This window comes from Pan troglodytes, chromosome 5 (genome assembly GCF_028858775.2).
Source record: "Pan troglodytes isolate AG18354 chromosome 5, NHGRI_mPanTro3-v2.0_pri, whole genome shotgun sequence".
Classification (NCBI taxonomy): Eukaryota; Metazoa; Chordata; class Mammalia; order Primates; family Hominidae; genus Pan; species Pan troglodytes.
This window is the reverse complement of record NC_072403.2, coordinates 104579569-104604363: the sequence shown is the minus strand read 5'-3', so window position 1 is coordinate 104604363 and position 24795 is coordinate 104579569. Positions and strand designations below refer to the sequence as shown.

Genomic DNA, 24795 nt, shown 5'->3' with positions numbered 1-24795 from the left:
GGCATAAATGAAAGTAGATAGAACAGGACTTGATGCCAGTAAATCAGTTGAGAATTCATGACAAGGGAGGATTGGGGTTATAGATGGGAAATATTTTATTTGTACAAATGGCACTACTGCAGATTGCAAAGTACTGGGCTGACAACTTCAATGTCAGAGTTACTATCCAAAGCAAGTGGGTGGCAAGTATGACTACTGATAACTATATGGATTGGAAAGACTCTTATTGTTACACTGATGATTCTCAGAGTAGATGGAACATATAAACATATTATCATACTTAATTAGCATGTTCCTTCTTCATGGGATGAAGTCCTTCATAACATGTTTTTCCCCTTCTTTACAGGGATTTAACTTTTGATCTCTATATATTTTGTTTCCCAAAGTGTTTTTCTTTGTCTTATCTATTTCCCTTTTCAGTCCCCCTTGCTTTGAGTCTGGTTTTCAATCTCTGTCTGACCCCAAGACTTGAAAATATTAGTCACTTTATATTTCCCTGGAGCTGCTTTAATCAGAACTCAAACTTCATGTACCTTTTGCTATATGATTTCATTTTGTTCCATGGCCACAACCAAAGGACAGAGCTACCCTTTCTCCTGAACACAGCATCAACGAGGGATATCAAAGCAGGGACCAGAACATACTTCACTCCTCCAGAAGGAAAGTTTTAACAATCTTATTGAAGTTTATTTCTGCCTAGAGTGATCTGGGGTATAGGGCTAAGTGTCAGCAAATATTTGAAGGATTATTTTACAAAATAACCAACAAAGATAACAAGAATAAGATAAAGAGAAAATGTTATTTGGATGTTTACTATATGATACATTCTTATTTTATATTATTTATTTAATATATTTCATCACTTTTTATAATAATGGATACATTCCTTACCCCTCAAAATTGCCTCTGTTATAAGTTACCAAGTCCTTTGTTTCTGGAAATATTGTAGAAGAGGCAGTATTATCATCTGTCAAACAAATGGTTTTAAAAAGACTTTGAACAGATTGGGCAAATTAACCAGATCAACGGTCACCAAGCTGGGGCACTACAGAGTTCTACTGCAGGGGATGAGGCCAAGCTTGCTTCTTTCTCTTAGACCAGAGCTGCTACACTTCCCATCTGTTTTGTATTTTGGGGTTCTATATCCAATTTTATTTAAATACAAAATTTCTGCTGGTAGAGTAAAGTTATAAATTGCTTGGCTAAATGACTTTTACATGCCCTTTCATCCCAACAATTCTGGTATGATTTTAAGTGTCTACTATTCAATGTGCAATATGCAAATATAAAGTTAAGAAAACAACTTAAAACATGGGCTTGCCATTCTTCTGTATTCATTAGTTAATAACTCTTTATTTCATTACTGTAATATAATAAGACAAAGCTAATAGTTTTAAGACAGTGTGGGTAATGCACTATCCAGGATAAAGGAAGCTTAAGCTAAAGCATGATTATGAGACAGGAGATAAATTAGGGGACTAGTAAGTGGTATATTGATACTATTAATAATATATTATACAACATAATATTAAGCATATGACTTAAGATATCTTTTATAGATATTTAGATCCATTATGACTCAATTATAAAATATTGCCCTTGTTTTCAAAGAAATCATCACAATATTTTTGGTAAATAATTTTTCCTTCCAATCTGAAATCTTTGTAAAGGATGCATTATGCATTATGTAATAGTAAGCTCTGGTCTCTCTTTACAAAGTTTGAAATAGTAAAAGCTAAATTTTTATCCTTCTATACTTGAGAACTAGAAATTTCCATATGAAAAGCCATGATTGTGAATTTCAATATGAATAAAACTCCCAGTTCCACAAAATGGAAACATCCAATTAATTGTTTGTCATAAGGAAAAAAATAAAACAAGAATTTGACTCAGTATTTATTGAGTGCAGATGATATAGATAAAGTATGGATTCTGGTTTCCATTGTCCTATTTTCTATTGGTAATATGGAACATTCTCAGCAGTACTTCAGCTTCTCTGTGTTACAGAATTTATACCACTCTGTGACTTCAGATAACTCTGAGAATCCTGTGGAGATAATAGCCTGTGTTCTTGCATGATGTTCTTTCATTAACATTTTCTCATTATGGTTCTGGCACTGTCCTTGCATACTTGGAAGGAACGGAGAATGAATTAAGGGAGTAGCCATGTGTCCATAGTTATAAAATTCTATCTTGTGACTGACTATATGATTAAACTATTGCTATAGCAATGAAGACTATGTCCGAAGTAGAAATTTCAATATTCTATTTAGGCATAACTATTGAAGACTCAAGGTTGACATTTCTATAGTTTCATGAAGGTTTAAAGTAGATTACATTTTATTCAATATTTACAACTTCCGGTAATTGTGGTGGTGTACTAGTATTAATTAAAAATAATTCATATATTTTACATTCATAATTTTTTTCCATTTCTATTTATGTGAAACCTATGGAAATTAGGCCAAATACCCTACTGGACATAAGAACAAATATAGTATATGCTTGATTACCATTTAGTTTGTCATAGATTTTTTTGAAGCATTGTCCTGATATATAGTAAAATCTGATGACTGTATTTTAATACTTGTTAAATAAACTTTAAGAAACCAATTCAAATTACTATGAATAAAATGTTAAAATAATGACAGTCAAGAAGTAATTTCATCAGTTTCAGTGACCAAATTAAATAACTACCTACCTAACACTGTCATCAGTACCAAATTGTCAGTATTGTAAGTGATTGTGTAAGTATATGCATGCATACATGTAATAAGTTTTTGTTATTCATTTATTACTACATACGAGATAATGATAGATTCAGGCAAAGCCTCCAGACCGTGAGGTATGATCTGCACTATGTCATCTGCACTCAATAAGTACTGATTACCTGCCATAAACAAAGTACCAAGGCTTACATCCTCCTAAACATTGCACTCCAATGAAACACTGTAATCTCGTAAGGCACTGAGATGATTCTTATGAGTCTAATAGCACTCTAAGAGAGAATATGAATAAATTACAATGAATAATTAAAATAAGTAAATATATATGACAGGAGGAAGTTCAAATAAGTTTTTATAAAAGATATGGCACTGGATTTTGCCTTTAAAAATGAAAGTGCATGGAGAAGGAGAGAGAAATGGTGAGGAAATAGTTGGGGGCGAAAAGCATACCAGATAGAAAGTATAACATGAAAAAAAATTAACAAAAACAGTTCCACAAAAAAGATCTATAAGATGTTGAGGTAAACTGCTTTCCTGCATCATTTACAAAACCAAATTCAATAATATGCAGATAGGGAGTTTCTAATATTTTATTTTTAAATAGAGTTGTATTGTATTTTATTTCCTTGGAAAGGGGCTTAAGTACAATGTCTCCTGGACATAGTCTACCTCGAAAATGTTGCATTCTACTATGATACCAGAATATACTATCTAAAATTTGACCAAAACATACAAATAAGTCTGTTTTAATTTCTTGTTTATATTACATTTGCAAAATGAACATTATACTGTTTGCTATCACTAACAATAAATGAAAAAATAAAGAATGCTTTCTATGAGCTAGCTATAAGCCATTATAAATGCTGTGTTTCCAAATGCCCTAATTTCTTATGGAACAAAAATATCTGTGATTATAAGGCCTGAGTTAGCCAAATAGTAATCTTGATTATTCTTAGCAGGGGAAAAAAAAGCATTAAGTGAGGACATTTCATATTTATGGACTTTTGTTTTCATTTTGTTTTTGAAATTGCTATTTTTATTCAAACATAAACATTGCTATTTATTTGAATTATACAGTCAGGTAGTCCTATGACTCACACATTTTATTCTTATTTAACTTTTGCCTGCTCTAAAAGTACTTTGGATCATTAATCTCAAACTTTTTGATAAAGGTCACCCTATCAACATACTTGTTCTTTCACTTATTTAGTTATAATCAAAACCTGTTCTGACACATAAAAGATGTTCTTATTATGCCAAAAAAATCTGGACTGGCATATTAATTTGCAAGCTACCCAAGAATCTTACTTTTATGAGCTCAACAGTAGCCAGATCAACACAATTACAGTCTTTATAAAAATTGAGTTTCTCTATCAGAAAATGAACAGAAAAGTCATTAAAATAGTATTATATACATATACCTTGGAGTTTTTCTTAAATCACTATTAAAATGGCAATTTGATTTTTAGAAAAATACTGAGCTATGATGATTTAAAAAAAGAAATAAATATATAAGAAGGTGTAGCAATAAATGAATTCAGGAAGGAAAAAGATGAGAGAAAAGACATTAGAAAGGGGAAAAAAGTACCAAAATGATGTCTGCATATATTCTTTTCTTAGCAGTCCCCAGTGACTCATTTTGATTCACCAAGTTCTTTAATTTTCCTTTCTTTTAAAGTTGGAATAGTAATATTTCTCACATCCTATATTTATAGCATCAGAAACATCAGTAGACTTTTGTAAATGCACTAAAATAGCAATAAAATGATGACTTGAAGCAGTTAATCTCCTTCTAAATTTTGACACATTTAAAGATATAATACCATCTTCATGAATTTGGTAGATTATAGAATCCATAACCACTTTGAGTGATTCAATTGCTTTTCTAAACAATAATGAAGTTAAAAGGAAGAAGAAAATTTCCACACATAATTGCTTTCTTAGGACAATTGAAAAAATCATACAAAAGCATATAAGTAAATTCTTTGTGACTGTGCATGAAGGACATAAACCAAACATAACTAGAATTAATCAATGACAGTCAAATAAATTACAGCTGTTTTACACAATAGTAAACACATGTTTATGCATTTAAAAAATGCCAGACAGGCTGTGGTACTAGCTTATGTTTCCTTTTAGTCAAAAAAATAAAATGGCATGTTTATGCTTTGGGAATAAATTTATAAAAGTTAATATTTTTAAGGCAAACCTCTGTGTGGTATTGTGAGGTTAGATAATGACTCTAGTTATCATTTCCCAACTCACATTGTAGCTTAAAACATAAAAACATAAGTACCTGGACCATTGGACCAAAGGAGGTGAAGGAGGGACGCTAAATAAAGAGGAACCACTGAGATAGGGCTTTTTATTCTGCTAGAAAATGTTAGCTATCATTGATTGAGAATTTACTCTCTGTTAGACACAAGGCTAAGAATTTTATCTAGCATCATTTCCATGGCATTATTTCATCACCATAACACTATTAGATAGTTACTGTTATTTTCTGTTTTGTGATGATGACGTTTGAGGTCAGAGAGGTCAAAGTATGCTCTAGGCATCACAGCCAGTAAGTGACAAAATGGGAATGGAATTCCCACATGTAATGTTTGCTCGGAACTTACTGACTGTGTTCATTTAGTCCAATACTTTCTGAGTAGAATCCCAGAAGTTCAAGAGGGTAGATGTTAGAACAAAGTGCTGCTTAACAAGTTGGTCCTTGCAGCAGGTGCTGACTTTTCTAGAATATTTGGGTTGAGAAAAGAGAGTGGTGCCAGGGAGAGGGAATCAATCAGTACTCCAGGGACTAGGAATATGTCATTTTAGTGCTGAAGTCAGTGGGTCAGAGGGACATGCCTGAGAGGATGGAAGCCTCAGACCCAGAAGAAGTCAGAAACCCAATGGTCCTGTCTCCCAGCTCTACCCCAAATAGAATATCATAGCCAGAGAAGCAAGGCTTTATCTATGACCAGAGATTGAAATGTAAGTCCAACATTCTGACTATCCAAGTTCTTGCAGTTTATACACAGTGGCAGATTGACTGACCACCTTGCAGTCATCTCACCTTCTATTGTCTATGTAAAATGGTTATGTGTTTCTCCTAAAGTTTAGCTCCGCATGATTCCGGGCATGACAACTGCCCTTTTGGTTCTCAGTGGCTATCTCTGCCTGTGAATATACTAGCTGATGATGGTAGTCTCTACTTAAAAGACTGTTATGTAGTTCTGAGTTTATATTTGCTTAATATTTAACATTAAGCATAGAATGTTTATATTAAACAAATGTTTCGAAGTTGACTACATTAAAACACTTTTAGCATTATTTTTAATGATGAATCTGCTTGTACCATCCAAAATCTTCAATTAGTCATGGCTTGTTTTATTTCTTTCTGAAGAGTATGTTTATTTAATTCCATGCCATTTTACAGGTGAGGCAATCAAAGCACAGAGGAACTAAGGGGTTTGTCAGATGAATCCTGTAATTTATCTCGGCTTTTGTTTTGAAGTCTGGACTTTGAGTGGTCTACCTACGTTGAAGGGAATTTTTGGCAATGGAGGAAGATGACCAGTGTCACACGGAGCAGGCTGGGATTAAAGAGACAGTGCCCTTGGAATGAATGACAAAGTGACAGTAGTAACCTGCATTTTGTAAAGCACCTCGTTAAGATGCATATTCTCTTCATATTTATTCCCCTTTCTATATCACTAGGTTTTAGATATTCCAGCTTGACTTAAACTGCAAAGTGGGACATAAAGGGAGAAGCCACAATCTATGCTTGGGTCTGGATTGTGCTGTAATGCAGCCAACAATGGTGAAATGAAATTGATCATTAAAAGGTGTCAAAATAAGTCAAACCTCAGGGGATGAGAATTGGCACTCTGAAGTCCAGCTACTCTTCTTGTGAGGAGAGTATTTCCAAAATATGAAAACATTTGAGTCTTGTTTTATTATGAGAAACAGCTGTGGGGATCCATAGTCAGATATTTTGTATGCCCAATGAAGCAGTAGAACTAGAACTCAGAAATATATAGTGTTATGGAGGCAAGGATTTCTTTATGAGGTATGGCGGTTACCGTATGCTGGCGCTGCCTTCACTAGCCTAAGTGGCAGTAAGCCTAATGGTTCTGTGCTCTGCAAAGCTGTGGATTGACAACTGAATTTAAAACATTCTTCATAACAAACAAGGAACACAAGGTATGGGGACTATTTGTATATTCTCAATTTGGGGTATTCCATTTGAATGAGCAGATAGAAAACGAGTGAAATCAACCTAAAAATGACTCTGAGTCCCATAATTCTTGCTAATAGTGGAACCTGTGACCAGCCTTTGTGGTCTATCTTAGCTTATCAACAGTTTCCTTTCAAATTATATTTGAGCAATCTGGATTCCGTTCAAGCTTACTGTTTTATTATCTTACCACTATTTTGGCACCAGTATCTTGGTTTCTGCTCTCGCCATAAATCAATTTAGCCCATACCTGGGTCTTAGTCAAAACATTTTTTTTAACTGGGGTATTATGCAGAGACAAAACTAAACAAACCTTAGTCTGGAGAAAAAGAGGCAATATTTTCTTTATTCATTAAAGCATCATCAATCCTTACTCAGTCCTTCTTACAAAGCTTTCATTTATTACCAATACTTGAAGTCTTTGTGACTCCATCCATATACACATCATTAATAATATCCTTAAATTCAAAAATGCCATGCTACTTCTTGATTCTTTGCCACATTTTCCTATAGTTTCAGACCTCCTGGCATGCTACTTTGCTAATTCTATCAGAGGCAAAGTAGTTATATCTATAAGAGATAATTGCAAAATTTGCTTTTCCAGCAGAAATAAATTCAAGTCACTGAATTGGAGAAATTGATGTGTTTTATTTTATCTATCACTATAGATAAATCTTGAAATTCTAAGATTGTTTTTATTTAAGATAGGTAAATGTGGATTTGAGGTTAGGTGATTCAACTGTTATTTATATTAAGGCAACACTTGAGAACAATCCAATAGCATTTCATAAAGTCCTACCTAAGTCCTGTGGAATTTCATTTCTTTGATTTAATGCCAAAATGGGAATCATCTTCTTAAAGTGAAAGTAAATCAGCATTAGGCTTAGACAAATAAAGGAAAAGTTTGTTTTACTGCTGGTGTCTAAGTTTAGAATTTATAAAGAAGTGACTAGGAGCAAAACCCAATAACACATTGGGCAAGATGTTTTATTCATTCATTGCCACCTACATATTCAACTCTAAATTTTAATGTGTGCCCTTAATACAGAAACTAAACCACATAATTCTTAACTTTGTTCCTCAATAGCAGGTAAACAATATTGAGATTAATTGCATGTTGACTTAAGCTTGTCATCACCATAACTAACAAATAAACCTGCTCTTCAAATGTATTTTAACATTTTTTATTTCAATTGAAGTACAGAGACATTTTTTAAAATGTTTCATCTTGCTTAAAATGAACAAAAACTTTCTATATCAGATTGTCTCTTACAGTTCCAGCCCCTAGTGAAATCCTTCGCTTAGACCCTTATTATTATTAATTATTCAACATAATCTTCACTATTGGTTTTCTATGCAGCAATCGTTGCTCTTTCTTTCCCATATTGTAACCTCAACTTTGGCAAAGTAGTGATAAGAAATAGTAAAGAATTCAGGACTTAACTGTTTGATAGGATGCTTGCTTTAAGGGCTTGAGAGTGAAGAGGAGTAAGAAGCCAGTTTGATGTTAGGTTCGGCATAGTTATTCTTTTTTCAGATTTTTATCTAAATCAAACCTTCTTATATGAGCTGTGGAAGCAGTGTCTGTCTGCAAGTCACAGAGATTTAAGGGACCAGAGGGATCACAATATGCAGAAGAAATGTGGAAACTGTACAGCAACCAAAGAAGGAAAGAGAAGCATTCTTCCTTAACTAAAGTCGCAGCTCCACAGGGAAAGTGAGAAAAAAAGCAAGATGAAAATAGAAGAGTCACATGATTTTTGTGCCAAAAAGAATCAGTGGTGAATTAATTGGTATATTGTCTTTTTTTTTTTTCTGCTATAGACTCAAAAAATAATGATGAAAACATAATCCCCTCCCACTCCTGCCCTTACAGGAAGGGCGGTTGGAATTTTTTTTTTTTCCTTGAGTTGTCAAATCTTTGGCCTTCTGTACAGTAGACATTTGTTTGGATTTGAGGGATTTGCAAGTGGCAGAGGACAGAATCCCGCTCCCAAGCAGACTCATTTCGGGGGAAGCAGGACATCAGAGGAAATTGCTCAGGATGGAATAAAGGCAGCAGCAACGCTCTCTGAGGCAGCAGTGCTCAGAACACGGTGAATGACACCAGGGACAGCTGCTCTGTTTAGCAGAAGGAGGAATGGGAGGCACACAGACCATTGGGAATAGCCAAGGTGGTCTGGAGGCATGCAGGAGTGGCAGGGGAAGAAAAGTGAGAGCAATCAGAACTGATATCAGACTCCTCACGAACTCTCTCAAGTGGAAACTCAGAGACAGATTTAATTTGATTTTGAAAAACTTGAAACAAGAAAATATTTCTTGTACCTCGTACCATGGAGCAATTCGTAAGGCTACATAGTTAACACTTCGTCAACTCTAACAACTAATTCGGAGACCAGACCTGCATTATTCTTAGTTCCATGTGCTCTCTAAAAGTTACTAGGTTTTTTTAAGAATGTTTTTTAAGAAAGCCAAATAGCTTAGGAATAGATTTCAGACATTGGAATTCCTACTGACATACGTGCCTCTACATTAGGTTTGACAGCTCAGAACATGAAAAGTCTGTTGCCATAAGTACTGAAACAATTGGGGCAACATTCATGTTCTGTAACCACCTCTGTCCTGATGTTTAATCTGTGTATCATTGATTCGTGTTCCAGGAGCCTTTTCAATTTATAATAGTTTTACACTTAACTGTGAAAACTTTGTAAAATTGTTTTCAAATAAAGAATTGTATATTTTTCCAACAATGGGAATGATAGACCCACTGCAGAAATTATAATAAGCCAAATGACAGGCTTAAAATAAGGATCGTTATGTTTTTTAAGATGACAGATAAAAGTCCAATAGAACTGACACAATGAAAGGAAAGTCCTGCTTCACGCTAGTGGGCTTTACCACACACCACACACACACACACACACACACACAGAGTCACCAACAATGCTATTCACTTGTCTGAAGATATGTAACTACACAATGCTGTCAATGTGAATCCTGAGCCATGCACATAGTTCTTTTCTTATTGCACCAATTTGGATGTAGACCTATTAAAATTTGTGAATTGTCAATCAATCTTGTCTTGAAACATTTGTAAGCTATATATACTGTGGGTAAGAGAGCAAATGGATAGGAGAAGGTGTACTTTTCACTACACCAATAGAAATCAGATAATAGTGTTCCATGAAATTTAAGAATGTGTATTTGATCTCACATTTTGTTTATTCCTCGTTCCCTCGAAAAATACATTCTCACTTTATTATCATAAACAACTACTGATTATTGTGAATTATATACAGCATTATAAAATGTGTTCATTAGCAATATGTATTCTTTACCGGGTATTAAAGCAAAAATACATAGACATTTGTATAAAAATCTTTTTATGTATTTTTATTGAAATCTTTGTATACATTTAAAAATTAACCATAAAAGTTTGTTTTATAACTATTCTTAATTAAACAAAGAATCAAGAAAATAGTACTTATAAATAAAGATAGTCTAATAAAGATGCTAATTTTAAGATTTTTTTCTAAAACTAAAGTGTTATTCAATATGTCTCACTTATCAAAAGAAAATATAAAAAACATCGCTTTTTCTTCATATAACATTTATATGCATAAAACTCTGACCTAATGTCTGAATTTTGACTGTTATTTATACATTAATTTACTACATTCACTGAGAAGTTGTGCATACCTGGTAGGTTATAATGTCAGTTGTTGCCTTCGTCCCCTTACTGAATGGTGTGAGAGCTCCTAAACAAGCAATTCAATTATACGTGGAGGCTGCAGGTAGAAATAAAGGCCCACTTGAGATGATTTCCAAGCTTTGGCCCAGTGACAAAAAATAATCAAGATCTGATATTCAATCTTTTCCCACTCAAACTTTATTTTTGATTTAAAATTGAATGTACAAATGCAAAATATGTTGCCTTTTAAACTTCAAGAAACATATTATATTGCTGCCTAAACAAACATAACATTGCTTGCTGGGTGGTGTTATGTTGGAATTCTATATGTGAAGTGACGAGCAGAGAAACATGACTCCACTGTATATTATTATTATGTCCTACAAAATACAATGCACTGATTGAAAGAAAAATAGTTATTTTCAATATTCATTCTTATACCCACTGAAAAAAGTTATTATCCACCTTCTGTTTGTCCTAATATGCTTGAAAATCTTGAGCAATGTGCACACAATTAAGGTGTGTTTTAACTTTATATGAATTATAAGTTATGGATACATACATGATTTTTTTATTGTCAGGGGAAAAGAAAGCTTAGCTAGAATTTTCAAGTAAACCACTTCAACATTTCCTAAGGAAGGAGCCACTCACTATTATTTGCTTGAGAAAGAAACCATTGTAATCTCCTAAAGCTTTCCCATCTTTGGGAGTAGGTGTGTTCATGAACAATGAAAAGCCCAGGATTGAATGCTAATTCTGCTAGGTAGGTTCCTAAAGAGAAAAAAGCACAGCTCAATTGTGAAGAGAAAGTATCTACCCTCTCGGTAGAGACCCTGGAAAAGTAAGAAAAACTAGTAATGGAGAAGGCATTAACTCTTGATGAATGTTCTTAGAAAAGCCAAGTAGTCTCTGCATTATTTATTAGGAGCCGAGATCGAAGGAGTGTGTTTGCCCAACTGTAATGCAAACATTCTTACTTATCAATTTTCTTACCTAAAACTCATGCTATAATCTATTTCCTTATATATATACTATGAAATAAAAAGCATGTTTCTTATAACAGTATCACATCCAACTTTGCAACTTACATATTGACTTTCATTAATTGCTAAAAACTGGGATTTTCAAAAATGGACCAAAATGTCCACCAAATATTCCAAAAACTCCCGAGCTTTAGATCTTATATGAATATGTAACTGCACATGGTTGTCTCAGTATCACCTCAAACTTGTCAGGTCCAAAAGTTAGTTTTCATTCTTTCACCCGTTCTCTACTTTTCTCCCGATTTATTATTTTTACTAGTAAAACTCCATTCTTCTACACATCATCCCCCTCCTGCCACCCAGTTCTCTTCCTACCCTGCATTCCCCTGCCTGCCTCCACCCCCAAGTCGTTCCCGATCTATTTTTCTTTACAGAGACCAGTTTCATATATTTTTCTCCTTTTTCATTGTACGGAGTACGGTCCTCCATTCTTTTGTGAAAAGTAAATTATATTCTTTAATAAATTATTACAAAATTAGTACATACTCATTAGGAAAACTTGGACCATACAGAAATTCACAGGGATAAAAATAAAAATCTGTGGCATTCTCACTACTAAGAGATAAATACTGTTTGTTACACATACACACTTTATATATATTTTTATTATTTTTAAATTTCCAACTTTTAAGTTCAGGGGTACATGTGCAAGATATGTAGGTTTGTTACATACGTAAACACATGCCATGGTGGTTTGCTGCACAGATCATCCCATCACCTAGGTATTAAGCCCAGCATCCATTAGCTAGTCTGCCTGATGCTCTCTGTCCTTCCACCCCCAAACCTGTAACAAGCCCCAGTGTTGTGTTGTTACTTACTATGTGTCCATGTGTTCTCATCATTCAGCTCCCACTTATAAATGAGAACATGTGGTATTTGGTTTCCTGTTCCTGTGTTAGTTTGCTAAGGATAGTGGCCTCCAGCTCCATCCACGTCCCTGCAAAGGACATGTAAGTATAGCTGCCTGTTATTCTATGGTTTATATATACCATATTTTCTTTATTCAGTTTACCATTGATGAGCATTTAGGTTAATTCCATGTCTTTGCTATTGTGAAGAGTGCTATAGTGTACATACTTGTGCATGTATTTTTATAATAAAACAATTTATATTCCTTTGGGTATATACCCAGTAATGAGATTGCTGGGTTGAATGGTAGTATTTCTGCCTCTAGGTCTTTGAGGAAGTGTCACACTGTCTTCTACAGTGGTTGAACTAATTTACACTCCCATCAACAGTGTAAAAGCATTCATTTTGTTCCAGTGCCTCACCAGCATCTGTAGTTTTTTTTTGTTTGTTTTGTTTTGTTTTGTTTTTACTATTTAGTGATAGCCATTCTGACTGGTATGAGATGGTATTTCATTGTGGTTTTGATCAGTGATGATCTAATGATCAGTGATGTTGAGCTTTTTTTCATGTTTGTTAGCTACATGTATGTTTTCTTTTGAAAAGCACCTGCCCGTGTCCTTTGACCACTTTTTAATGGGTTTGTTTGTTCTTTTCTTGTAAATTTGCTTAAGTTCCTTATAAATGCTGAATATTAGACCTTTGTCAGATGGATAGATTACAAAAATTTTCTTTCATTCTATAGATTTTCTGTTTATTCTGTTGATAGTTTCTTTTGCTGTGCAGAAGCTTTTTAGTTTAATTAAATCCCATTTGTCAATTTTTGCTTTTGTTGCAATTGCTTTTGGCTTCTTTGTCGTGAAATCCATGTCAGGTCCTATGTCTAGAATGGTATTTCCGAGGTTGGCATCCAGAATTTTTATAGTTTTGGGTTTTACATTTAAGTCTTTAATCCATCTTGAGTTATTTTTTTGTTTATGGTGTAAGGAAGGAGTCCAGTTTCAATTTTCTGCGTATGGCTAGCCAGTTTTCCCAACAACATTTATTAAATAGGGAATTTTCTCCCCATTGCTTGTTTTTGTCAGGTTTGTCAAAGATCAGATGGTTATAGGTGTTCAGTCTTATTTCTTTCTGGGTTCTCTATTCTCTTCCATGATCTATGTGTCTGTTCTTTTTGAGACAGAGTATCGCTGTGTCACCCAGAGTGATGGAGTGCAGTGGTGCAATCTTGGCTCACTGAAACCTCTGCCTTTCAGGTTCAAGCAATTCTTGTGCCTTAGCCTCCAGAGTATCTGAGACTAGAGGCACACACCACAACACCCAGCTAATTTGTATATTTTTACTAGAGACTGGGTTTCACCATCTTGCTCATGCTGTTCCCAAACTCCTGACCTCAAGTGATCTACACACTTCAGTCTCCCAAAGTGTTGGAATTACAGGCATGATCCACCACGCTGCGTATGTGTTTGTTTTTGTACCAGTACCATGCTGTTTTGGTTACTGTAGCCTTGTAGTATAGTTTGAAGTCAGGTGGCATGATTCCTACAGTTTTTTTTTGTTTTGTTTTGTTTTTTTGTTTTTTTTTTTTTTTTGAGAGAGAGTCTTGCTCTGTCACCCAGGCTGGAGTGCAATGGGAGGATCTCAGCTCACTGCAACCTCCACCTCCAGGGTTCACACCATTCTCCTGCCTCAGTCTCCCAAGTAGCTGGGACTACAGGCACCCGCCACCACACCCAGCTAATTTTTTTTGTATTTTTAGTAGAGACGGGGTTTCACTGTGTTAGCCAGGATGGTCTCAATCTCCTGACATCATGATCCACCCACCTTGGCCTCCCAAAGTGCTGGGATTACAGGCATGAGCCACCACACCCTGCTCATGTTTGTTTTTTTACTTAGGATTGCCTTGGATATTTGGGCTCTTTTTTGATTCCACATGAATTTTAAAATAAGTTTTTCTAGTCTGTGAAGAATGTCAGTGGTAGTTTAATAGCATTGAATCTATAAATTGCTTTGGGCAGTATAGTCATTTTCACAATATTGCATTTATATTCATGAAGGATATTGACTTGACGTTTTCCTTTTTGTTGTTGTATTTCTGCCAGGCTTTGGTATCAGAATGATGCTGATCTCATAAAATGAGTTAGACAAGAGTCTCTCTTTTTATTTTTTGGAATAATTTCAGTAGGAATGATACCAGCTCTTGTTTGCACCTCTGGTAGAATTCAGCTGTGAATCCATCTGGTCCTGGGCTTTTTTGGTAGGTAGTTTTGGTAGGTAGTCTTTTTTTTTCTGGTTCAGTGTTGTGAGGCTGTATGTGTCCAGGAATTTGTCCATTTTTTCTAGATTTTCTGGTTTATATGTGCATAGGGGTGTTTATAGTATTCTCTGATGGTTGTTTGTATTTCTATGGAGTCAGTGGTGATATCCCCCTTATCATTTCTGATTGTGGTTATTTGAACACAACCAATTTGGAAATTTCAAAACCAATCTCTTTTCTTCTTTATTAGTCTAGCTAGCGATCTATCTATTTTATTTTATTTTTTATTTTTTCAAAAAAACTTCTCCTGGATTAATTGATTGTTTGAAGGGTTTTTCATATCTCTATCTCCTTCAGTTCAGCTCTTATCTTGTTTATTTCTTGTCTTCTGCTAGTTTTGGGGTTTGTTTGCTCTTGCTTCTCTAGTTCTTTTAGTTATGATGTTAGGTTGTTAACTTGAGCTCTTTCTAGCTTTTTGATGTGGGCATTTAGTGCTATAAATTTTCCTGTTAACAGTGCTTTAGCTGTGTCCCAGAGATTCTGGTTTATTCTATCTTTGTTCTCCTTAGTTTCAAATAACTTCATGATTTCTGCCTTAATTTCATTATTTACCCATAAGTCATTCAGGAACACGTTGTTCAATTTCCATGTATTTATACAGTTTTGAGTAAATTCTTTAATATTGAGTTCTAATTTGATTGCACTGTGTTCTGAGAGATTGCTTTTATTATTTCAGTTCTTTTGCATTTGCTGAGGAGTATTTTAGTTATGATTATGTTATCAATTTTACAGTAAGCATTATGTGGTGATAAGAAGAATGTATATACTGTTATTTTGGGGCGGAGAGTTCTGTAGATGTCTATCAGATCCATTTGATCCAGAGCTGAGTTCAGGTCCTGAAAATCTTTGTTGATTTTCTGCCTTGATGAACCATTTATCATTGTCTGTGGGGTGTTAAAGTCTCCCACTATTATTGTTTGGGAATCTAAGTCTCTTTGAAGGTCTCTAAGAACTTTCTTTATGAATCTGGGTATTCCTGTATTAGTTGCATATATTTATGATAGTTAGCTTTTCTTGTTGAATTGAACCCTTTACCATTATATAATGCCCTTCTTTGTCTTTTATCATCTTTGTTGGCTTAAAATCTGTTTTGTCAGAAATTAGGATTTCAACCTCTGCTTCTTTCTGCTTTCTATTTGCTTGGTAAATTTTTCTCTGTCTTTTCATTTTGAGCCTGTGTGTGTCTTTGCATATGAGATGGGTCTCTTGAAGACAGTATTCCAGTGGGTCTTGGTTCTTGATCCAGCTACCATTCTGTGTCTTTTAATTGGGGCAGGGGCATTTAGCCCATTTACGTTTAAGGTTAGTATTGTTATGTGTCTTTTTGGTCCTGTCATCATGATGCCAGCTGGTTAGTTTGCAGAATTGCTTTTGTGGTTGCTTCATAGTGTCACTGATCTGTGTACTTCAGTGTGTTTTTGTAGTGGCTGGTAATGGATTTTCCTTTCCATATTTAATGCTTCCTTCAGGAGCCTTTGCAAGGTAGGTCTGATGGTAATGAATTCCCTCAGCATTTCCTTGTCTGAAAAGGATCCTATTTCTCTTTTGCTTACAAAGCTTAGTTTTGCTGGATATGAAATTCTCAGTTGCAAATATTTTTCTTTAAGAATGCTGAATGTTGACCTCGAATCTCTTCTGGCTTGTAGGGTTTCTGCTGAGAGGTCCACTATATCTGATGAACTTTCCTTTGAAGGTGTCATGGACTTTCTCTCTGACTACTCTTCAATTTTTTTCTTTCATTTTGACCTTAGAGAATCTGATTATTACCAGTCTTGGGAGATGATCTTTTCATGGAGTTCACTGGGGTTCTCTGCATTTCCCGAATTTAAATGTTGGCCTGTCTTGCTAGGTTGGGAAAGTTCTAGATGATATCCTGAAGTATGTTTTCCAAATTGGTTTCATTCTCCCTGTCTTTTTCAGGTACCCTAATTAGTTGTAGATTTGGTATCTTTACATAGTCCTATATTTCTCGGAGTTTTCGTTCATTCCCTTTATTCTTTTTTCTCTTTTCTTGTCTGCCTATCTTATTTCAGAAAGATAGTCTTCAAACTCTGAGATTCTGTCCTCCACTTGGTCGATTTTGCTATTAATACTTGTGATTGCATTGCGAAGTTTTTGTAGTGTGTTTCTCAGCTATATCAAGTAAGTTATGTTCCTCTGTATACTGATTATTTTGACTGTCATCTCTTGCATTGCTTTATCATGATTCCTAGCTTCTTTGCATTGGGAAAATATGTTCCATTAGCACAGAAAAGTTTGTTTTTGTCTGCATTCTGAAACCTACTTCTAATTTTTCAGCCACATCAGCCTCAGCCCACTTCTGAGCCCTTGCTTAAGATGTGTTGCAGTCATTTGGAGGAAAAGGCACACTCTGGCTTCTTGAGTTATCAGCATGTTTGCATGGATTCTTTGCCATCTTTGTAGGCTTATCTACCTTTGATCTTTGAGGTTGCTGACCCTGAATGGGTTTTTGTTGTTGTTGCTGTTTTCTATATGTTTGTTTTTCTTTTAGCAGTCTGGCCACTTTTCTGTAGTGCTGCTGTGATTGGCTGGGGTGTCTGTTTTGGACCCTAGTCATCTCCAGTACCTGGAGCTATCACTAGTACAAGCTGTGAACAGCAAACATGGCAGCCTGCCCCTTCCTCTGGAAGCTTTGTTCCAGGGAGGTACTGACCTGTTGCCAGCCTGAACATGCCTGTAGGAGGTGACTGGAGACCCCAGTTAGGAGATCTCACCCAGTTGGGGGGAATGGGATCAGGGACTTCCTTAAAGAAGCAGTCGAGCAGTTTTGGTAGAGCAGCTGTGCTGTGTTGGGTTCAACCTCCAATTTCGGGGAGCTGTCTAAGGCTCACAGGCTGGATCATCTGAGGTGCCCGAACAGCCAAGATTGTAGCCTGCGCTGCCCCCTGGGCACTCCAGCACAGGGAAAAATTAGAACTCTGGCAGCCATAGAACATAAGCTGGGCTGGCTAGAAGCCTGACGCTGGGAAGACACACTGAGTGTGGAGGAATCAATCTAGATCCCTCTTAAAGCAGTCTGGCCACACTTGGACAAAACAGCCGAGTCGTGCTGGGTAACTGCCTCTGCCTCTATTGGCTTGGACTCTCCAAAGCCTGCAGACTGGAATGCCTGAGTCATCCAAAGGATCAAAGAGGTGGTACATCCCCTTCCCCCCAGGACTACATTCCAGGGAGAGATCAGAGCTCTGTTTGCAGCATATGGTCAGGAATGGCTGGCAGTCCCAGCTGGGAGGTCCCCCCCATTGAAGAGGAATGGATTGGGATCCTGCTTTAAGAAGCAATCTGGCCACATTCTGGCAAAGCAGCTGTGCTGCAGTGGTAGAACCCTTCCTCCTCTCGACTGTTTGCACTGTCCAAAGCCCACAGGTAGAAAAGGCTGAGTTGACCATACAGCAGAGAGGGTGGTCTGCCCCTGTCCCCAGGGGCTCTGTCTCAGGCAGGCTCCACCCTGTTGTCAGTGACTGGCTGGAATTCCAAGCCAGTGGGTCTTATCTTGTGAGGTGCCATGAAAGTGGGGCCTGCAGAACTGTGTTGCTTGGGCCCCCTGGACTCATCCCCCTTCATAGAGGAGAGTAGGAACCTCCCACCTTGCCAGAGATACTGGGGCTGGAGTATGTAAAACTCCTGGGTCTCTGTGCATGCCTGAGCAGCTGCTCTGCCAAGATTCTACACAACTCTGTGTTGGACCAAGGCCCTAGTGATGTGGGCTCATGAGGGTATCTCCTGACCCAGGGTTGCAAAGATCCGTGGGGGAAGCATGGCTTGCCAGGGCTGCACAATCTCTCACTGCTTTCCTTAGCTGGGGTGGGGGTTCCCTTGGCTCCATGTCACTTCCAGGTGTGCTGATGCCCAACTTGCTTTTCTTTATTCTGTGTGGGTCGAGTTGTTTCCCTTATTAGTCCCATTGTGAGTACCTGGATATTTTAGTTGAAGGTGCTGTTTACACTTGTTCCTTCATTCCTCTCCACGAGTGCTACAGACCACAGCTGTTTGTAATCAGCCATCTTGCCCATTATCCCCATTTGATTTTAAGTAGTTTAGATTTTGGGTAATAAAGTTCTGAACCCTGTATTTTTGGCCTAATATTTTCCATGTCATTGAAATGATTAAGTATTACTTAATAGCTGGGTTATAGCCTCTCTTAGAGATGCATCACAAATTTTAAACTATTTCTTCTATATAATCAAGCTTGTTCTAGGTTTTGATCATGAATAATTTTATGTTGAACAATTGTCACAGAGATTTGTCCAAATTTCTGATAATTTATTTAGGATAGCTTCCTAGAAATGGAATCATTGGATTCAACACTATGAATGTGACCTCTGTACATAATTAACCTAGTAGTATGTTTCTGTATGGTTGTTAGTGTTAAGTGGGAAGTTTGATTATAAGACTTACTGTAGAGGAGAAGTGATAATCACAAGAATATAAACATTCATGCTTTTCATAAGGTTGAAATGAAGAAAATAAATGCTGAGTAATTGTGTAGATTTTTCAGGTAGTAGGCTGTAACTGGAATCATTTTTCTAATCTCCAAATGGAGGACACGGTTGTCTGGTGCCTGATATCCCAGTAAAATATTTTTAAAGTAAACAAAATAGTGAATTGCAGGGTTTGCTTCTTAGAAGTTCCATCAATATAGTAAAATTGATTCTACATGGGACATGAACAAAGAACAGTAAGTCTGCAGCTGTCTATCTCTGTTATCACCCAGAAGAAATACTAGACTGGAGTATGCACTCAAATAGTTCTCCATCAATAACAGTTTCCTAACCAGGATTTCTACAGAGATTGAACAGCAGTGAATTCTGATTGCAAAAAAAGAGCAATATAGTCTGTGCGAAATGGAAGAAGAGTTAAAACTTTCTTTTAAAAAGCATAGTACAAACTTAACCATCCAATGCACTTGATAGGGTGACTACTCGGAAGAAAGAAGCAGACCAAGTTAGTACATGTAAGAAGAACAAAACTACTGGCAAATCTGTTCTAAATCCACAGTAGCTCACCAGCATAGGGAAGAAAAAAAAGCTGTGTGTCATTAGAAAATCCATAATAATTATAGTCTGAAAATCATGAAATTATGTTAACTATAGTCAGAAAAATCTGTTTAGCATTCATTGTATTTTTCCATTTAATCAATATGGTTTTTATTAAATTCTATACAGTTTTTCTCCTCAGAAACTGAATGATTGGATCAGTTGAATAGCTTCCGCTAAACATAATTTTGGATTAAGAGTAGTTGATCTGGATCCAGTATGATAGAATTCAATTCAGTAAAAGAAATTCAATAAGTGCCCCACCTCCACCCCTGAAAAAATTCTGCAGCTCTTTTGTAATGTAGGCTTGACTCTAATTAGAAGAGATGAGGCTTCCCTTTATGCCTTTGGCCTGATAATAAAGCCATATAGGCAGCATAAACAGAAACTTTTATATTCTTTACTTTTCAAGTCAGGCTGGAGAGCCCCACATTTACTAAAAGCAGCATGAAACCAGGCCAAGCCATTAGGCAGCCCATGAGGGGAGGAGCTTTGTCCCTGATGTCTACAGTGTGTCTGCTACTAGTCCCAGAAACATAGTAGCATGTGTTAGTTTTATTAAAGTTACATTTTAATACAAAATTTGGGTTGAAAAAAAAATAAAGTCTCCAAAACTATTCCTGTGATGGTGTTATTTGACCGTTACTACTAATATTGACTCTTAACGCTGGTATTAAATCCCTGTTCTAACCACCAAGAATCACAGATTAGAACTGAATTAACTTTCATTAATGCAATACTAAAGTCCTCAGAAAACTTATCAAATCTCCAAACATTTTATGATGTCCATTAAGAGCTTTCTGCACAAGGTTTTGGAAAACACGGGGATTGTCAGACGAGAAGATACTATAGATTAACTCTCTCTGTTCCTCAAGTGAACTATTGACCCAGATAATATACGACTTTATCAATAGACTCAGACTTAAAGTAAATTAACTGAATTTTATTATCTAGAAAGAAAAGTTTCCCTGTTAAATAATCCATACAGGCAAAATTGTATACTTCCTAATAATGGGGGTAATGATTACCTCCTTTACCATTCATTATATCGTCAACGCATGGGTCAGTCCCTAGGATGCAGTAGGCATCCAGTAAGTATTTGTTGAATAAATGACAAAATATATGCAAGTACTTTAAAGTTTTGGAAGATTGACAAATTGATGAAGATCAGAAGAGCTCATCATTTGTCTTAAGCAAATTGATGACAGCAACTTTTGCACTAGTTTTAGAAGCAGGGTGTTATTTTGAACTTATTTGCATAACTTTGATCAGTAATGCAGATAAACTTTCTGTATATTAGAAAGTTACATTTCCCTTTCTTTGGAATTACTCTTAGTGACTTTTGCCAGTATTCCTTAAGAAGTTCTTGGCAATATTTTAATCAATTTGTATGTTGTATTTACACAATTACACTTTCAAATCTTTTTTTTTTGTTTTATCAGTGTTGATATTACCTTAGTTTAAAAGTCTTCACATGAATACATGTATACATTTGTTTTTGCAAAATGTATCTATATTTCTTTTAAGAACTCTTTAAATATGTGTATACTTAGAAAGTATTTAGTTCTAAATATAGTTTGAATATTTTTCTATGTTTTTTCTAATTATTTTTAGTTTAACTTATTTGGTTTTGAATATTTAATTCACCTTGAATTTGTTTTGGTTTTTATTCATAATCCTTGCCTGGCATATTAAAATAGCAATTTATCAAAATATCTGCTTTGTTTCTTCTCCCTTTAAATGTGTCCCCTGTCATGCTAACAAAGTGAACTTTCTAGATCATAGTGCTTATCATTTCTTCCTATTCTATCGTGTATTTTCAACAATCTAAAGTGCCTTAAGATTTAAAGCAAGACCATTCTGAAGATAGACCCTACTAACTGCCCAGCCATGTTTCCCCTGATTCCCTTTACATAAATATCTCTTGAAAACATTAAAGGTTTATTATTAAATATATTTTGCTGTTTCAAACTTTCATGTTGCATCAGTCTGTAAAAGAAAATGTTTTCATGTCGTATTAGTCTGTTTTTATGCTGCTGATAAAGACATACTGGAGACTGGACAATTTACATAGGAAAGAGGTTTAATGGAGAACTCACAGTTCCATGTGGCTATGGAGGCCTCACAATTGTGACAGAAGGAAAGGAGGAGCAAGTTACATCTTACGTGGATGGTGGCAGGCAAAGAGAAGACAGCTTGTTCAGGGAAACTTCCATTTTTAAAACCATAACATCTCGTGAGACTCATTCACTATCATGAGAACATTGCAGGAAAGCTCCCACCAATAATTCAATCACCTCCCACTGGATTCCTCCCACAACAAGCGGGAATTGTGGGAATTACAATTCAAGATAAGACTTGGGTGGAGACACAGCCAAACCATATCATATGTTTTTTGAATCATTATCTGGTCATAGCTAAAAATTCAGAAAAAATTACAAAGAAATATAACTGGATTTGTTATTTTAAAAATTTCTGAACAGTTAGAATGCACTTAGAGTAACATTTACATTATAGTATAAAACATATTAAAAAGGGTTTATTATGAGGGCAAAATCATATTTTTATAGTTCTATTTGCTTTTGAGAATAACATCTTTTACAACACAAATTCAGTTTGTTTAGAAGACCAAAACACAAATATTCTGGCTAGAGTAAAGAAACACATTCAATGCCACATCTCATGAATATTGACATACAGAATGAATTAAAATTGACCTGGATCTGAGAACTGTCACATGGGTAGTGAGCTGGCTAAACATGTATAAACATAAGATAATGATAAATGGCAAAATATCAAGATAAAAAGAGCTGCATGTTGGACTACCATAGAGATGAGATTTAGAAAGTTCTTAAATTTAGGACAGATTAATGATGTTCAAACTAGATAGATGTTTTGATAAATTATATCAAATTTCACAGCTTATTAACTGGAATATGTTATTAAAAGTTTCATAAAGATATATAGATGTAAATATGAAATAAACAACTGTGACAGAAATATTAAAAGAATAAACAATAAGAATGTAATATAACTAATTTTTTAATACAATAACTCACTTTGTTTATTACTATCTATGAATAGCGATAAAATATATTAGATGCTGGCTCCAAAAATGCTGGCAAAAACTTTAATCTGTTACTTTAGACCACAAAAGCACTCAAGTTAAAAATGAGTGCAGAAGTTTATAGGTAGCATGTAGATGCATTTTCTACATTTCCCCATCCTTCGCTAGGGAGATATAATTTAGATGAAATAGTGTTTTATTTGCCAATTCGATGTCACAATACATTATAGTTCAATGCATAAATGTATAAAATTTATATATTTTGTGCAATGTATGAAAATTAACAGTAACTAATACATATCTGCATTATATTTGACCAGAATAGAAGCTCTAATATTTAAATTACCTAATGGGAAAATCCTTTGCTAAAAAAGAAGTACTCTATAACTTGTTTATGGCTGAATTTTTAATTTTTTTTTGTAGCCCTGAGTAAAACAGAAAAAAAGAATTGATATAAACCAAAAAATTACTTTGGCTCTTGCCTAGAGTTGACCCTTATAGACACATAATCATTAATTCTGAGTTCACAAAATTCCAAACCTAAAGTCCACAAATATTTTAACTAAAAAATATTAAGACTAAAACTAAAGTGATTTAAAAGTGAGCAAAAAGTTTAAGTAATTATTTCTTTTTTATCATTCCACCAATATATTCCAATTTTATGTTTGAAATTTGAAATTAACAATCTAATTTATATAATGTGTTATGTTATTTTCATTTGTTGAATTTATTCTACAGAAATAAAGTTGGTATCTGTCTTCTTTTTCATCTAGGTTGTTTTATCAGTACAAACCTCTGATTTAAACCTTATGCTACCTCCCCATGCAGTCACAGTCAGTTGACCCTAACTTGATATTTGCATATTAGCACATTCGGAGATAAATAACAGCAGTTTTCTTTTTTTGTCAAAATAATGCACAAATTATTAAATGAGCCTCATTTTCTCTATCAAGTTCCAGGAAGTACATAGCCACAGAGAGAATGTTTCCAAAGTACAAGATAATTAGTATGTTAGTAATAATAACCACCAGAATGTGCTTAGATTTACTATGCCATAGAACCTCTTCTATTTTCTATGCACATATATTATAGCATTTGACATTTCCAGAAAACTCAATGGAATGTTGTAATTTTTTCCTACATGTTGTTCATGGTCACACAGCAACTGAATAGTGCATCTTAGATTTTCAAGCATGCCTACCTAATTTGAAAGTTATGCCATTCCTCATACATGTCATTCATTAATTCTGTTCATTTGTCCATGGACATTTTAATTAGAATGTCATTATATTATATGTGAAAATTAAAATTTTCTCTTCTTTCGTAGCTGAAATTGTAAACAGAGTTTCCAGCAATTTTTCTTCATATTCTAATATAATTTACTTTGATATTAATTGTCATTTATTGTTTAAACTCCTCCTCCAGGTGAGGGTATATCTTGACTTCAAATTGCAATCTTGCAGGAACAGGTGAGTAGAGTTGCCAGGTATAGAAAACACTGTCCTGATTATTCTCCAAAAAGGTAAACTTTTCATATTAGTTCAGTAGAGACACAAAGAATCAGGATGAAACTCCAAAGCCACAGCCTAAAGTGACTTAGCTAGGAACTATGGACAAAGGCAACTCTTTGCCCTCTGACTGCACTGAATAGAACTGGTTCATGCCATATTGCTTCAATTATTAAAAAGTGACAAAATTTTAAAAATATTTTACATTGTGATCTCCTTTCCATGAAAGTAAGAGACTGTCAATATATTGCTCATTGATACTTAAGCGGGTATAATTTCATGTTAGGGCTCAAAGGAAAACAATTTTAATTATAA

The 24795-nt window shown here is 35.1% G+C and overlaps 1 protein-coding gene across 1 annotated transcript in view; it reads left to right on the top strand.

Moving 5' to 3' along the window:
• Window positions 1-24795, top strand: part of LOC134810336 (uncharacterized) — a 408558-nt gene that overhangs the window by 130812 nt on the left and 252951 nt on the right. The window lies entirely within an intron of this gene.